This window comes from Strigops habroptila, chromosome 1 (genome assembly GCF_004027225.2).
Source record: "Strigops habroptila isolate Jane chromosome 1, bStrHab1.2.pri, whole genome shotgun sequence".
Taxonomy (NCBI): Eukaryota; Metazoa; Chordata; class Aves; order Psittaciformes; family Psittacidae; genus Strigops; species Strigops habroptila.
Window position 1 is genome coordinate 150,511,245 of NC_044277.2, and position 17,047 is coordinate 150,528,291.

At 43.3% G+C, this 17,047-nt stretch overlaps 1 protein-coding gene across 1 annotated transcript in view; it reads right to left on the reverse strand.

The window, feature by feature from the left end:
- The window catches only part of RALA (RAS like proto-oncogene A), a 30,937-nt gene extending 18,456 nt beyond the window's left edge, over positions 1 to 12,481 (reverse strand). Inside the window, exon 1 of the mRNA XM_030510759.2 lies at positions 12,296 to 12,481. The gene's annotated coding sequence lies outside the window, so the exon portion shown is untranslated. The remainder of the gene's footprint in view (positions 1 to 12,295) is intronic.
- Positions 12,482 to 17,047: the final 4,566 nt, after the last annotated feature.

Sequence of the window (17,047 nt, forward strand, 5' to 3'; positions counted from 1 at the left end):
CTCTCAGCAGCAGCAAATCTCCTCAGGCAAAAGACCTACATTTCCCAGCTTCTTGAGACAGGTACCTCAAACTGTAACCATATCCAGGCACTGAAACTTGAAGAGACAACCAGTGAACTCTTCAAGTAACTGAGGCAGCATCCATCCTATAAATCACATGATGCTGCTATAAAGAGCAGTGGTCCCCACATACCTGTACTCTTAAGACATGATCACAAGAATTGAGATCCCTCCAACAAGAAGCCACTAAACCACTAGCGCACAGTAAACAAGTTGACTTTACAGAAGTCTCCCCAAGGCTCCAGAGGGCCTTAGTGCCAGCTTCTGGGCACAGCGATGAACAACACGGCAGGTTCTGAAGTGAGAACAGATAATGTATTCCATATGTTTTAAGTCATCATTTCAGCACTTTGTTACCAAAAAGCCTCTGGCATCCTGCAAGTCGACTTCTGGGGAGGCACTTTCATAAAGAAATTTCTTGAAACCCATATGGAGCAACACAAGAAAATCCTGACAAACTGAACAGCAGAAATAGTCTGGAACAAAATCAAGGTCTTAAGATTTTAAACCTTGCAGTGTACTGAGAAGAAAATGAAGCAGCTACATCATTGTCTACATAAAGAGCTGACAAAACACAAATCCCAACCGTGTGTGCCTGCAAGGCTGATAAAAACTAAACCAGCCACAGTGTGGCTGATACTCCCATATCCTTCCTTCTAATAGCAATGGTGTTTGCAACAGCCAGGTGGCAAAGCAGTTCAGAAGTTGCTCTAGACAAAAAATAACCTATACTGGTTTTGGACAGATACCTGGATAGCTAAACAAGCTTGCTCACACAAGAGGCAGACCAGAAAAGCACAAAGCTGAGGAAATGGGCAAAGTTGAACTGTAGCACCTCCAGCCTATAAACACTATGGAAAAACAATGCAAGTAAGGTTCCTCAATCGTAATTTAGCACCACTTGAAGATTCCTCACTTTTTCTAAGTTATGTGATGGTTATTGCAGGACATTTGGAAGAATTCTAGATACTTGGAATGGTTTATCTAGACTGATCCATAGATCAGCAGGAAAAGTGGTAAAACTCAAGCACAGCACCTCAGTTAACACCAGCAACAAGCTTATTTTCATAGTTCAATTGACTAAAATTACACTGTGAAGTAATTCTGGTAATACACACACTTACGTGAGAGTGTAGAACACTGTTTCTGCCTCCTTAGGTTCACTATGTGGCTGGCGCCCTATCTCAGTCTGTTCTAATCACTGAGGGAATTTGGATTTCTGAGGCTGATGGTGTTGAAGTGTTGCGTTAACACAAGGTGTAAGAGTCATATCTTCTCTTAAACTTCTAAATACAGAGGTCTGTAATCTACCATACTAACAGAAGACATTAATTTTATATCAATTTCACATTATACATCATGAGAAGATATTTAACAGTAATGGCAGTCATGGTAAAAAGAATAAACAATTACATGTCACCATCCTGTCAAAGCTATGCAGGCTAGAGACTGGCATGGATTCAGAGGCATGACAGACAAACAGGTGCTATGGTACTACAGCCCATTTTCTAGCTTAAGCAAAACTAAGTAGGAATGAAAGGCTAAAACAGAAGAGGGGGACATCTGCGGAAGAGGCTCCCATACCAAATACCCATAATCAAGTCTCCTGACAAAAGACAAAAGTTAAGTTCCATTCATGGGAGATACTATGTAAAGCAGATACTACTATGGAATTTTATTCAGCATTTGATATAGAACAAGGACACTTTTCTTCCCCCTTCATAAAATATAAAAGGCAATGCATAGCCTACAAGGATGACTTTTAGTAACACAGGATCAACAACTCCGGATCTTAAGTTAGTGCCCCTCAACTAAGGACTGAGGGGGAAACGCTTCAAGAATACATTTAAGCTGGTGCCACCTAAGACGTACAAGCTACAGCCATTTTCACCCTGCGTGTCAAGTGCAAGAAAGCGCATTTGGAAGTTAACTTATCAGTGAAAAGTCAGGCATCACTCACACTTGCACAGAGCTGCTGCTTCCAGCTATTCTGTAAAGCAACAAAAATGGAGTTCCCTCGAAGGCACTATGCCAGAGCTTGCAGCACGAGCTCAGCGGTTCACTTGTAAACGCTGTTCCAGAGCTCTGCATTCAAAAAGTTGCTTACGGCACATTCAGTGTCATAAACCCATTTTTTTTGGCAACCATACTTCAAAAGAAAGCTCAGCCACATCACTGTGTCCTTTTTGCCCCTGTACACTTAAACTTCAACATTCACTAAAGAAATTTAAGGAAGATTTAAATATAAGCATTTTGCATGGGCTTAAGTAAATTATTTTAAGCCTGAAGAAGGTTTCCAAAAGACATACTTAAAAAATATAGGCATGCCAGAACAAGTCCATTAATCAGGTTTTCCTCTAACACAAGTATCTTATTAGTTGTTAACAATCCTATACTCTTCCATTTGTTAGAAGTTCAGAATGTCAGATGTGTATTTTCCAGAAAAAGCAAATATCCATATGGTCATTTTTACAGCCAGAAAGGATGACCTAAGATCCACACTTACTAAACCCAAAACTCCACCCAAATAGTTTCGCTGCTTTAGAGGCAGGAAAGTTAACTTCTGACAGAGAAATCTACAAACAAATGGTATTTGGAAAGCAAAAACAAGCTTTCCCCAGGCTCATGGCAGGCTGCACTCAGCTGTCTGATGGAATCTATTGAAGGGATGCTACCCACATCCCTTCTATAGGTTAGGGTTCTGGCCTTGTGTTGCAGGCATCTTACTTCGCAGGGAGACAAGTTCTGATGGTTTATGGAGTTTATCCTGCTCAAAACAACTCATTTTGCCTCATTAGCCAGTCATACAGTATTACAGTGAAAATGCACATGAACACCCTTTAATTCTTCCAAGGTATTAGTACAGACAGAGTGAACACAGAAGCCTTGAGTAATGCTCCTATGAAATTCCTGACATAGAAAAAGTTTAAGCTTTCAAATAAAGCATTTTGGAGGCAGGACCAGTGCCCAGCTGGATGAATTTTCAATAAAAGCAGAGCAGGAATACCAAAATACACTACCCTTCACATTTTATTAACTGGCTCCTGGCAATGAAGGATGCAGGGAACAAGTGTTCCAGCAGGTACAAGCACATCTGTATCAAAGGCCGCAGCACAAACAGTGCAAAGACCCAGCACTGGACATCAGCAAGAGACATCAAGAAGCAGATATTACCAAATTCTCCATCTCCTCTTCACAACCACAGGCAAGCGTTGTCTCTCCCCACAGGCAGACTGCATCAATACACCAGCCAAACGGAACCTCATAAAATAGGAGCATGTTGGATTTTGCATTTCAAAAAAATTCCTTTTTATTCCTCTAAGGAATCATCCAGCTGTAGCAAATAAATTTCATTAGTGAAATCTGACTAGGCAAAGTAAGTTACTTCATTCATTTTATGACTTTGCCATCTGTTTTACCACCCAATTACAAAAGCATAAGTACTCTTTTGTAGTATTACTGCAAGAGCGTTACTTTTGTAGCCATATTTTGTTGCAGTAACTTGTCCTCTTGTTTACATTCTACGCAGTGCAAAATCCTAGTAACTTTTTCTGGTTTATTCAGCGGAAGAGGATTTCATATGCATGACTCACTGAATGAGACTGGTTTGCAAATACACAAAGGCTTGTAATTAACCTTTTGAGTCGGTGATTCAAGGACACAAGCTGTTACAGATCTGATGCTGCATGGTAATACAGCATTCATGAAGTTGAAACACTGGTTAGTCTGTTTCCTCCCCATTTTTAGATGCTGTTTATTCTAAAACTATTGGAGCTATGATGTGAAAAATTGGTAAAGTCAATCTAGTTTACCTAAAAGACCCATCTGGGCAATTAATTGTCTTTTAGTTTGATATATGCTCACCAATCATATGGTATGTGGTAGAGTTTCATGGGTATTTCATGTATTATAGGCATAAAACATGCAGTAGATAGAAATAGATGGCATTCAGTTCGTGAACTTCGTATGAAATTATTAATATTCTGGTCAATTTATCAATTTCGACGTTCAGTGCCAGTGGTGGTTTTGATCTTGCCCTGCTTAAACTACTGATGAGACTTTTGTTGCAATACCACAGATGACATTTCCAAATTAAATGCTTTCAAACTGTAAAGTAGGAACTTTCAAAAATTGCTTTTTGTTCCTATTTGAATTATTATAGCTGTTATCACGCACATGGTAATTCAGAACACTGCAGAGCTGTGAAATGATTTACAAGAAGGTAATTGTGTGAATTCTAAGTTTTAACAGAACAAGCTATATAAAAAATGGGTTTTACACAGCAACGCGTGAAAAATCATGGATCAATTTCTGAACACGCAAGCAAGCATAAAGTTCATTTCAGACTATCTGGGTAACCAAGTGAAGGAGCTGTCAAACTTCTGATAAACAACCTAAAAATTAGTTTTATAATTTTTGTTACTGGAAAAGGCACTGTTAAGGACAGTATGCACATCACTAGATGGGTCTCAAGCGTGTTTCTCTTCCTACGGCCAGAAACAAAAACAAAAGCTAAAAGCATTCCAGTGGTATTCACAGAGCAAATCCGGTTTATTTTAAAGGTTAGTCTCCCAGGGATGAACTACTATAAAGTCCATGGTGAAATCTGATATCTTTCTCAACATTTAATTGATTTAATTCTACACATGTCACGATGCTAAACACTACCAAGTGTGAGCTTTATTCCTTTCTGTACACATGACCTTTTAAATTCCAGTGAGAAGTGTGTGACCTAATACCTTTTCAATGTTGCATGGTGCAATATAGGATTTCCTCTGGCCTACAAAACCTTCACTACTGCTGACTTATGAAAACATTTTATTTCCAGCCAGTCACTTGCATGCTTTCAATTCATCTGCAGTACTTCTAATAGCATCAGTTATCCACAGAGTCAGAAGCTAATTTTACATGTTTTTTTCACTTGAGGAGTTTATTTCTTTTACCTTAACACAGTCACAGTCCAAGTCCTGCGTAAAGTCTGGAAAACTTAGGTGTTGTTAAAACCCATTCCTGTTGTTCACAGACAATGGTCAGCATGAAAGACCTTAGTCTGTTGAAAAACAGAAATCACGTTCCTGAAAAATCTCTCCTTCAAACTACGGACAATCCAAGAATAGCTGCGCCATCCTGACTGGGTTATTTATGAATGTTTCAGTATCTTATCATAATGTATATCACAATAGTTTATTAATTTTGGCTTTTTAAATCCTAGTATTTGGCTACAAGATTATTTTCTCTTCAGTTTCTCTTCCCAGTATTATTTTTTCCCCATATCTGTAAAAGTCTTACCTCCCAAGACTGCAGTAAAACCTATTAGAATGATGACAATATAAAACCTTGCTCCTCAAGCAATGGATGGTTTTCTTGAAATTTTCCAAATGACACTTAAAATCACTAGAACTAACTTGCTTTTGCAATGCTTTTCAAAGTACTCCAGCCTGAAGAATCTCATTTCAATTATACATGTTATACACATGGTCTCAGTTCTCACTCATACATCTTGCAGAGAACAGTGGTTTTGTTATATTGTTTCATTCTTCTATCCACTTCGACTGCAAAAGCTATTAAGCTCAACTTTTGCAAGACAGAAAAAATGACAAACACAGGTTAACTTTTATTTAAGAAAAAGATGCTCTTCTACTAGAAAAGTTGAACATGTGCCAAACTAAGTTACCTAAAAAGATAAACTTTCCCAATAAGATCCAATGAAAAACTTTAAAGAGACAAGACAGTGAAGAAGCTTCTCAAAATAAAAATCAGGACATTCTAAGGTTTTTGAATGAATCCAAACCCAAACATTTCACTCTTTGGTTCTTGGGCAAAGAGGAGTTGAGAAATTCCAGCAGCTGCACTACAGATTCTTTATTCTATGTGTAATTGTAACAGTGAACCCATGAGTAAAACCAGTAACTACATGCCCCAAGTTAGTGACAGCCAGTTGCAGGGGAGTACGCATACAGGCTTTCCTAAAATATTTTGTGGATCAGCTACTGGTCTCTTGAAGAACACCATCAATCTCCAAATTATATCCTCCCTAGCTCTGAGCACAGGAAATGCTAGTTGGCAATGGGATTCCTTAACAAAGCACAGAGATGCTAAAGATGTGCAATACATATTGGTTAAAAGTCAGTATTTTCCGCTCACAGCAGTACCATAAGGGTAAAAAGTTGAGATCGTGACTTAAGATCCAAGTTGTTATCAAAACAAGATGTAAGAAAGACAACTGAGACATAGCTTGGATTAAGATTTAGAATTTAACTCCTCTAAGTCCAAAAGGCAGCAACAGCTCCTGCTTAACTCTTACACAACCACACTGAAACAAGTTCTTCCCAGAAAGAACGCTGCCCCTGGAAAACCCACTTGATTAACTTGACCCTTTTTGATATTTCTGAAACAAAGGCACCCATTGTTTTCTTAATTAACTGTTCTAAAACCAGTCCTTTATGTTACACTACACACTAAAAACAAGACTGAAGCAAACCAAATTAATAACTTAGACTAGCAGCTTTCTTACTGTTCTTTATCACAGCCTTTCAATTTTTCATTATTGTTCTTATCACGGTCTTCATTAAACAGGGATAAACAATCAAGTACTAGCATTTTACGCATCTCAGGTTAGTGGCTATCTTCCCACTGGGGTACTCCAACCTGTTGCAGACAGCGCTGAATTTCATTATCAAAGTTACATGTAACCATCTCTTCTTCCTTGCAACACTAACCATTTACTAACATTGTAGAGGATGAACTTGCTCAACAGAAAACAGTTCCTGATAGTTAGTCTAACGCATCTACTCTTTAAATTCTGAATTACAATAATGGACTGCATAGAGAAGGAATCCAGAGCGAAGCGTTTTCCTTCTAGGTTAAGTTTTCTTGGTTTATTACATACTTTACTTCCAGTGCATACGAATGAACTGGCATCTCAAAGCCATCAGCCATTTCTGATCATCCGCAGACAAAAAATACACAACCTGGAGCATGAAGGAAAGATGCTGTAACAAATCATACCCATACAGACCAGTGCTGAGTCACTGACTTCACAATGTGAACTGTATCAATGTAAAACAAATTTGATACTCATTCTCCAATCAGTGACAGCTTCAAAAATGTCAATGTATAAAAAGAGAACTCAAGTTGCAACAAGGTGTGCCGGGCTATAAGTCGCTAAAACACTGCAGTGAACTTTAATTTAGATATTGTTCAATATAAGTTTTGACTTTACAGAAACCAGTTGTTAAGAGTGTGTGATTTAAAGTGTTATATCTTAAAACACAGGAGTTCTGAGGATCGGAATGAAGGTATATTCGCATGTTACACCACAAAGGTGGAATTAATTTAGGTGGTGAAGTGTGTAAAAATCTTATAATTTAGTGGTGTCATACCAAAATAGCTCTTCCACGCAATAACCACTTTAACTCAGTACCTGATTTTGCTTACTTTGATCTCCACAGGTAACAGTGAGAGATGGTTAAAAATGAGCTTCTACCAGTCTTGCTTCAAGTAGGGCCACTGCATCCATCTACTGCAACTCTATTTTTCATTAAATCTCCTCTCTTTGTGTTCTCTCACCTCTCCTACACACCTCTCTCCATTTTTCTCCCCTCTATGCACAGCCTGGACACTTCAGTGTTATCAAACCATGGCGTGACCTCACCCGTCAAGGGTGGGTTTTGTGACTGACACGGCATGCCTGCAGAGATGGGTCACACTAACATTGCTTTCCTGTCTGTGTAATTTCTTTTATTTTGAAGTCTGAAATAAAATCCCATTGGGGAAAATGTTGCTGGAATTTACTACTTCCATGCTAAAAGCCCTTTCGGGAAACAGCACAGCTATACCAACAAGCCTACACTGCTACAGCCTTCAAATGACAGATCAGCTCTACTCTGCACTGTCTCATGGGCTTGAATGGGAGTCCTAGCAAAGAGAAGGACCTGTCTGGAAGACTTCCATGTTTACTGCACTCTGTTTAATGTTGACGGAAACATTTCTGCCTGTCTATATGTGGGTGTTACACAAGCATTCTCAGACTGCTGGAGACAAGGATCGGAGTTAAAGATCAAGTCTAACAGTAGCACAGAAGGGTATTAAGTTAGCATTTCGGAGAGTAAAATGAAACAGGTACCAAGGCCCGAATGCATGGCTGATCCCTGCTACCTGCCTACTACGCGCAGGTGCCAAGCTTCTTTGCAAAATCCCATTTTCCATAATTTGCAGGAATACTTGTTTGGTCATACAGTGTATTTACATGCCATTTTCAAATGAAACTTTGTGGGCCACCGCACCAGACACTCCCACACTCTTGCATCAAATGTAGATGCAAGATGTAGAGTAAACTTACAGTTACAGATACAAACACAATACATTAAATGAACTGTACTGGTAGGAACTCCATGTATATTGTAATTGCTTGGACTAAGGAGCCAGTATCACAAAATAAGCACCATCAATTCCACTAAAGTAATGATTGTGGAGTTACTATGCAACCAACTCTCTTTATATCTCTTGTTTGTGCTACCTTCTTTGCATTCTTGGCTCCTCTCCCTATTAGCATTATAAACTGATTACAGCATAGCTCATTTTGAATTCCCTACTGTAACTGTAGTTTTCATTACATCTCCTCTCTTTGTGTTCTCCCACCTCTCCCACACACCTCTCTCTCCATTTTTCTCGCCTCTATGCACAGTCTGGACACTTCAGTGTTATCAATCTATTGCCCTGAAGGTCCTGGGAATTTTGAAAGATACAAAACTAATCCGAAACAAAACACTAGTAGGAAAGACTAAGCCACCCTCTAGGCAAAGGGAAACAGTTATAACATCGGGTTGTTCTAAAGCAGCGTTACTTAGCCTATAATACATTTCTTTCCAACTTGCTCCCACCCCTAAATCCAGTGCTGTTTTATACGTAGGAATTTCAGAATTGGTTTTGCTGCTGTGTAGAGCTCCTAAGATTCATAGTAGAAGCCTAACCTGATGGTTGCCCATCTCCCAAAGAGATTTGACAAGCAGCTGTACCCACTGACAAATCCTTGGTTGGTAGGTGCTCACTCTGACTCACAATAATTAGGAAAACAGAACGAGAAGCAAAACAGGCTTTAATACCTCCCTGGTCTGTCTGCAAGGCACATTTGCTATAGTTAAAGTGACTCTTAAGTTCTTTACATCCAGAAGGACTACAAATAATTTCAGATTCTGCAGACAGTAAGAGTTACTAATAACATTTCAGAACTACCCTGAGAGCTGATTTTAAATACCGCAACAGACTAATAACATATAACCATTGCTCCCCTACTTAGTAATTTATAAAATATAAAACATTCTGCAGAACGTTCAGTGGCTGTACTGTAATTCTACCAACTGTTCTATTTTCTTGGTTCCTCACATGAATTCTTCATAAGGGAGGAAGGAGACTTAAAACAGTTGTCCCGTAATTGCGTGTGTGATGTGGGCAGGCTATTATATGTTCAAAAGAATGTTGTCACTAGCCTATTAAACTACCTTGTTCACTTAAAATAGGTTTCAATTTAGATGCAAAGTAATTTCAATAGCTTGGAGCCATCAGAAGTTTACTGGAAGCTGGCTGTAAGCACTCTCAAGGGGGTGAGGAGTTCCCTGTCCAGAACACATGACATTAGCGACTTACTCCCAGGACTGCTGTAGCACTTGCTAAGGCAGCACAATAAACATCTAATCACAAAGTTAAAAGATGTTTCTCATATAATTATTTCTTCTTCAATTGTGAAACTGCAGGGAAAACAATGCTGTTGTCAGTGAGCCAAAATGCAGTTGCCTAAACAACTTTTGTACATAACAAGCCACTGTGCCCACATTACTCTCTGATAACCAAGGCTGCCATACATCGGTTCCTAACACAGCAACATCCTTTACCTCAGCAATGATTTCCTTCCAAGCCAGACACACTTGAAATTTAACAGGAGCAAAAGCTCATTGTAGACAGAACACCCCTCTTCCAGGGTGATCCCTTACAACAAGTATACGCAGGGATGCCAGCGCATGCCTTAAGTAAGGTTAAGAACACAACTGTCCTTATGCAAGTCAGTCAGAACACAGAAGACACATGGACCACCACAAAGTCTCCAACACCACTTACTTAATAGACTTGTGCTCCTCCGTGGTTGCTTTCAGCCAGCAATGCTTTATCCTCAGGCACATCCCTCCCTGCCCCTCAGCCCCCCCCAGACAGCCTACTATTTCTGTGGATTATTTATGCAAAGATACATGCCCGCAGGTGACAGAGTTCACAACAAATGCACAGCTAGGAGGTGTTCTAGTTTTCTCTTTCATGGCTAAAGATCCTCTCCTTAAGGTCTAAACAGAAACAATAAAGACAACATGATTTCAACATTGCCAGAGTACGTGCAACTCAAAATACTCCACATTAAAATTGATACATTTTTTCCCTTCCTCAAACTCAGAAGAACACAACAAAGCAAAGACTGGGCTCAAGGTATGTGCAATATCAAAAGGAGTAAGTTCACTATTTAGCAACAGAGCTTATTTAACCCCACAGTTGGCCTCTCATGCCAAAAAAGGCTTTTTTTGATCATTCTGTGCAACAGTATGTCACATTTGTACAGACAAATAATAAAAAAGGGAAACCCATCACTAGCACTGGCAATCCCTGCAACTTCTGCCATTTGGAGGCTTCCACAAACAAGGTTTGACAAGCTGTCTCACAAGCACAGACCGAAGAGTTTCAACATCAGAGATTTACATATCACACAGTTGTTCTTCATTCCATTAAGAATGCTCATGATTTCCCAGGATGTAAATGTTGAGGTGCATGCTGTTAGATAAGTCAGCTGAAAAGAAGAGGATTTTCCAGTGATAGAAAATACTCCAGTTACAATCACTATTAATTGTCCTGATAACAGACAGGATAGCCAATGCTTTCTCTCAGTCCATCCAGCTCCTCTCTTTTCAGACTTTGATTGGAAAAGATGACGAATGACTGACAGCTTTCTGTGCAGACCTCTCCCTTACCTATCTCCAGACATCAAAATGCCAGCAGAGGTATGGACCACTTCAACTCATACAAGTGTAAAGGTGCACACTGCAGAATGCAAAGTCTCTTTCCAGTGAGAATTGGAAACACAGGGTTGAAACAAAACATTAGGGTCATTTTGAGTTTGAAAATAAACACGTTGTCAGTCTTTCTGCCAGGACAGTTCAGGGATGCTACAAATCAGACAGGCAGATCATGCATAAAAATCCCTCTCCAGGTGACTCTTGGGATACATGTGGCCCACTTAACATCTTCATTTTTAAACAGACTCAATTAAGGGGAAGGAGCTGAAGCTGTTAGCTTCCATTTAAAAGAAACCCCAAAGCAAACACCAGATTATTTACCTAACCCAATACGTGAGCAACTGAAAAGCACCTTTTATTGGGGTAACTTAACAAGCGTACTTTGTACTTCTTCCTTTTATTGCAGGCCGGGTCAAGCCATGGTTACCAGCAACGCCTTTTCGGGTGCACCGCCACAGCCGAGAGCAGCAATTCAGCCTCACACAAACGCTGCTCTGGCTCATCCCGGCGCTGCACCGCGGCTCCGGCTACACAGGCCCGGCCGGGGAGCAGAGCCCCGGCCCCTTTGTTCGGGTGCGGGCGCCGCCGCGCTCCGCCCCCCGCAGGTGCGGGCGTTGGCCGCGGTCACCCCGCGCCCCGAAGACGGGGACATCGCACCTGCCCCATGCTCCCGCGGCCACGGGAGGCGGCCGGACCCCGCCGCATCCGCACCCGCGGGGGCTCCGCCGCCCGCTCCCCTCCGCGCCGCGGCGGGCACCGGCAGGCCTGGGGCGGGACGCCCCCAAGGTCGACGCCCGTAACCTTCAGGGAGCGGCCGGGCGGCGGCCGCCGGGCCCCCGCGGCAGCCTGCGGGCCGCGCCCGCCTCTCCCCACACCCCGGGGCGGTGCCGCGGGGCACAAACCGCCCGGCCAGGGGCTGCGGGGCGGCAGCCGCGCCTCAGCGCCGACCCCCGGGGCTGGGGACAGCGGCGGGCTCGGGGAAGGGGGTTACACCCGCCCTCCCGGCAGCTCCCGCCGCACCGGACCGCTCCCCCTGCGGCGGGCGGGGCGGGGTCGCCGCGCTCTCACCGCCCCATCGCCGGTAGCGAGGCGCCGGGCGGCTCCTCGCGGCGCGGCCTGTCCACGTTCTCCCCCCCACAACCACCACCGCCACCACCTCAGCCCGGGCGCCGCCCGCGACTCACCTGCGGCGGGGCGGCGGCGGGCCGCGCTCCGGTGCCCGCTGGAGCAGCGACTGTGGCGGGCGGGGCGGGACGGCGCGGGGCGGGGCGGCCCGGGGGGGACTGAGGAGGGGAGGGAGGGGGGGGCAGCCCTGGCACCGCCCCCGCGCGCGGCGGACGGGAGGGAGGGAGGGGCGGGGCGCCGCAGAGGCACGAGCGTCACCGGGCGCGGCCCCGCCCACCGGCGCGAGCGCGCGAGCCGGAGGGGGGGGTGTGGGCGGGGCTGTCGTGAGGCAGCGGCTTCCGCCGCGGTGTCGGTTGGCGCTGAGGGGGGACGGTAACGGCCGAGAGGGGCCCGTTCCCTCAGGCAGCGCGGGGCGGGCTCTGCCCCTGGGCAGCCCCGGCCCCGCAGCACCGGTGCGGGAGCCCCGCGGTGGCAGAGCGCGGCTGCTTGGGCGGCTGTGTGCCGGCCGCCGCCTTTAGAGCGAGGCAGTGAGGCAACCGGTTCATGTCAGCGCCTCCTTCCCCGCAGCTAATCCCCTCGAGTAGATGAGGCATGTTGTGCCGTGGTAAGGAGATGAGTTCCTGACGTCTGTCGCTAGGTTTATAAACGCAGCTATTTGTAGTGGTGGAAGCAGAACACGGGTTTCCCTCAAGGGATAAGGACAAGCTGAGGAAGTGTTTAATATCCCGAGTGTAAGAGGAATTTGTCACTGGTGGAAGGGACCACGAAGCACTGAGATTATTAGGATGGTTTTTATAGTCACGGACCCCTCCATGCATGAAGGGTTTAGAAATGCCAAACAAAGCAGGGAGAGAGAGTTTCCATGTTAATAATTCAAATAATAACAGCGGTGCCCTAATAACTTATCTCTCACTGCTAAATCATTGGCTTAAATGGGAGCTTTGCACAAACACAGTGTGATTTAAACTTGCAATGTAAGTGATGAAATGGAACCAAAGCATAGTACAGAACAGTATGTGGGTTTATCAGGCTGTAACCATTGAGGGACCACATGAAGTGTTTTGAGCTCTCCCCTTCTCCTCACAATCAGGTTCACATCATGCAGCCATTGAGCTCTGCTGGTGAAGCAGGTGAACTTTTTTGCACAGAAAAGGAGTATTTTTTGTTCTCTGTGCTCAGTTTTCTGCAATTTCTGACTTCTTGGACATTTAGCCAATGTTTAGTCCACCTCCCTTCTGGATTTAGTTTTGTTTGCCTCACATGTCAGTATGAGCTAATCTTTGCATATTCCACAGAGCCTGAGAAACTCATAGGAATAAAGGAGCAATCCAGATGCAGCTCGCTCTGATTAAATACCAAAATACATTCATTTACACGAAGAAATGTTGGATTCTGTTAAATGAAGGGAGGAAAAAAAGGGGGGGAGGGAAGGGAAGCTGGTAATACTGAGTCAACAGAACAGCCACAATAAGTCACAAACATTTTGGATATTTCATGCCAGGCTATGATTAGCCTTTCTACGAGACCATCAAAATGTTGGAAGAGGCTGCACACATATTGATTCAGGAGTCTTCAAGGAATCCTGGCCCAACTTCTGCAGCCCTTTGATTGTCTCTGTACTGTATTACTTCCTAATACATATTCCAGAAGCCTTCCGTTGGAAGAGTGGCTGAGTCATAGTTAAAATGTCATTAATACTGTGGTCTGCAGCCATTCAACACTTCGTAGTGCATGGAGAAGCCAAGAATGATTATCCCATCTTCAATGCCTGCGTTCAGCCCTGTACCCAAATCACAGTTTTAAAAGTCATTAGTTGCAGAGAAGGTGTCGCTGGTGGTCAACACATGGTCACTCCTTCCTCTCTTGTTCCCTTCATCTTTTCTTGGCCAGTAATCCTGCCCCTTCCCTTCACATCTTGTGGAAGGGAAGCTCCAGTGATGAAGTCAACCAAGTCTTTGCATTGATTTTAACAGCAGTTTGGATCATGCCTAAAAAATACCAAAGACATTCTTTTGGTCATTGGTGCTACAGTTCAGATCAGAAGCGCACCTCTGACACTAAGCTCTCGATTGTCCTGATTGACTCTGCATTGATTTGTGGTGCAGAGTGGTCTTGGGACAGTCAAACTGGCTTTGTGGAGGGTGGGACACTGAGAGGCACTGCAGGAGTGCACCTCGTGTGCTTCCACTGCTAATGGACATTTTGTCCAGCACCAGACTAGAACTAGTGCAAAACAAATGTAATACATATAGTGTAATTGCCAGTGACTGTTTCACTCTATGGAAATGCCCCTTTTGCGCCATGCTGCTTGTTCATGGATGTGGCCTTTGTCCTTTTGATCTCCCTTTAGAGATACCTTGTTTAAGACAATGAATGTCATTTTATTTTGAACTTTTGTCCTGTGGCCCAAGCTGCATTTCATAACGCAGCAGAACCCGGTTTATAATATACTCCTCAGCCTCTGTTTGTCAAACGTCCACTGGCACCTTGCCTTAGCCAAGTGGGAAAAAATGAGCTCCTTAACCCAAAGCTAAGAGAAACATTTCCATGAAAGTGCATTACATGAATAATTCCTATTCAATTGCTAGGAAGTGACCAGAGTGAGAGCATCTCTGTAGTTTTAGGGTGTAACTCTGGCCCCTCGGTGTAAGAGAGCAACTGGTCGGAGGAGAGCAGGTATTGCAGCTATTCCATGTCACTGAGTGCATAGGAACTCGGGGTTGGGCAGCCCAAGGCAGCAGCTGCTGAGTTGCTCACTGCTCTCTAGTGTTTAAATGCTACAGAGTGCACCTAAAAAAATACAGACAGTGTCATAGAGATCCGCAATGTAGCCCTGAGGATGTAGGAAGTGATTGTCCTTTGTTATGTATTAGTGTATGTGGCAATACAGCTCTGCACATGAAATACTTGCAGAGAAAAATTACAAAGTGTAATTAAGCTGAGATGTAATTAATTGTGTGCTGGTAGTATTTGCATAATGTGCCATAAGACAACTAAGAAATCAACTGATACTGACAAGGATTTCATTTATTTTAAACAGATGTGGTACTTTAAAAAGTTGTATCTTGTAGAGCTTAACCTTTAAATATAAAAAGCCGATGAAAGTTGGGATGGGAGATGGATGGGCAGTGGACTGGCCAAGGTCAGAGCAGATTAGTGACACTGCGAGAGTGTGTCACGGTTTAACCCAGCTGGCAGCTAAGCACCACGCAGCCCCTCACTCATACTCTCCCCACCTCGCGGTGGGATGGGGGAGAGACTCGGAAGAGGGTAAAACCTGTGGGTTGAGGTAAGAACAGTTTAATAATGGAAATAAATATAACAACAACAACAATAATAACAGGAAAAAGAGACAGATGCATAAAACTCAAGAAACACAAGTGATGCACAATACACTTGCTTACAACCTGCTGACTGATGCCCAGCCCGTCCCCAAGCAGTGATTGGTGGCTCCCAGTCAACTCCCCCCAGTCTATATGGGGTTGGTGTTTTATGGTATGGAATATCCCTTTGCCTAGTTTGGGTCAGGAGTCCTGTCTCTGCTCCCTCCTAGCTTGTTGTGCCCCTCCTCACTTGCAGACCATGAGAGACTGAAAAGTCCTTGATCAGGGTAAGCACTGCTGAGCAAGAACTAAAACATCAGTGTGTTATCAGCGTTATTCTCATACTAAATCCAGAACCACAGCACTGTATCAGCTACTAGGAAGAAAATTAACTCTATCCCAGTCAAAACCAGGACAAGAACTAAAGATACAGTGGACATGTCAGACAAAACATGTTCAAATCTTCAGGAAAAACCTTGATGTGCAATTTCCTTCCCCAGGGAACAAAAAACATTTGCTCCCTTTAGCACACATTTTATAGCACACAATATATATCTGAAGTATGCATAATTAAATGCTTTAATTTTATCTTAGATTTCTGTTGAGATGAATGAACTGTGTTCTTTGGAAAACCACCTTATCACATATAAAACATCTGTTCTTCCCTCAAGATCTCAATAAATCTTCCAGGGTGAGTGAGACTTCATTTTTCTAAGGGACAAGACAGAAAGGGAACAAAACCACTTAGTGGTTCTTGAGGAAATCCTCCTATTTCAGCCCAGAATCGATTAGCACCTGGTGGGTCTGTGGGCCTTTGTGTTGTAACATATTGCTGAACTGAAATCAATACAGGGGGGTGGGATTTCCTGGTATTATGGGCAATTTCTTCTCTTTTATGCTGGTGGCACAACTGTATTAGAATTTATTAGACAGCAGTTTATTACCAGTGCATAAGGATGCATGAAATGTATTTGTGATTTAATGGAGTTTATAAGTAGCAGGACTAAAGGAAAGAAAACACCCAGCTGAAACCCACCCTGTATTCTGGGGAGAATCACACACAACCCCCCAACAAAAAAATAAGGAAAGAGCTAGGAGCTTTCACCTGCCTCCAGTTTGTACTAGTTGTGAGAAATCACAGGGAACAAGTGACGAATATAGTAAACTATGGCTTGGCTGATTATCAACATACTCATGCTTCCCAAGTTTGTAACTCTGTGTGCTTTTGGGTGAGTGTGTAAGGGACAGTCAGGTTTTAGGGACATACTACACTTGAGGTATATAACTGGCACACCCTAGTGCAGACGCAGTATGTATCTCCCACCACACAACAGAGAGTGATGCTTGCTTTTCGAAGGTGATGCACATATTGGGGGGTTGAATCTCCATCTTAGCGTGCCTGTTTCTTTCTGAAAACTAGCAGAAGAATCTGATGTGGCAAAGCTTATTTTGGTTCCTGCTGTTAGGCAGTACAACTCCATATCCTAG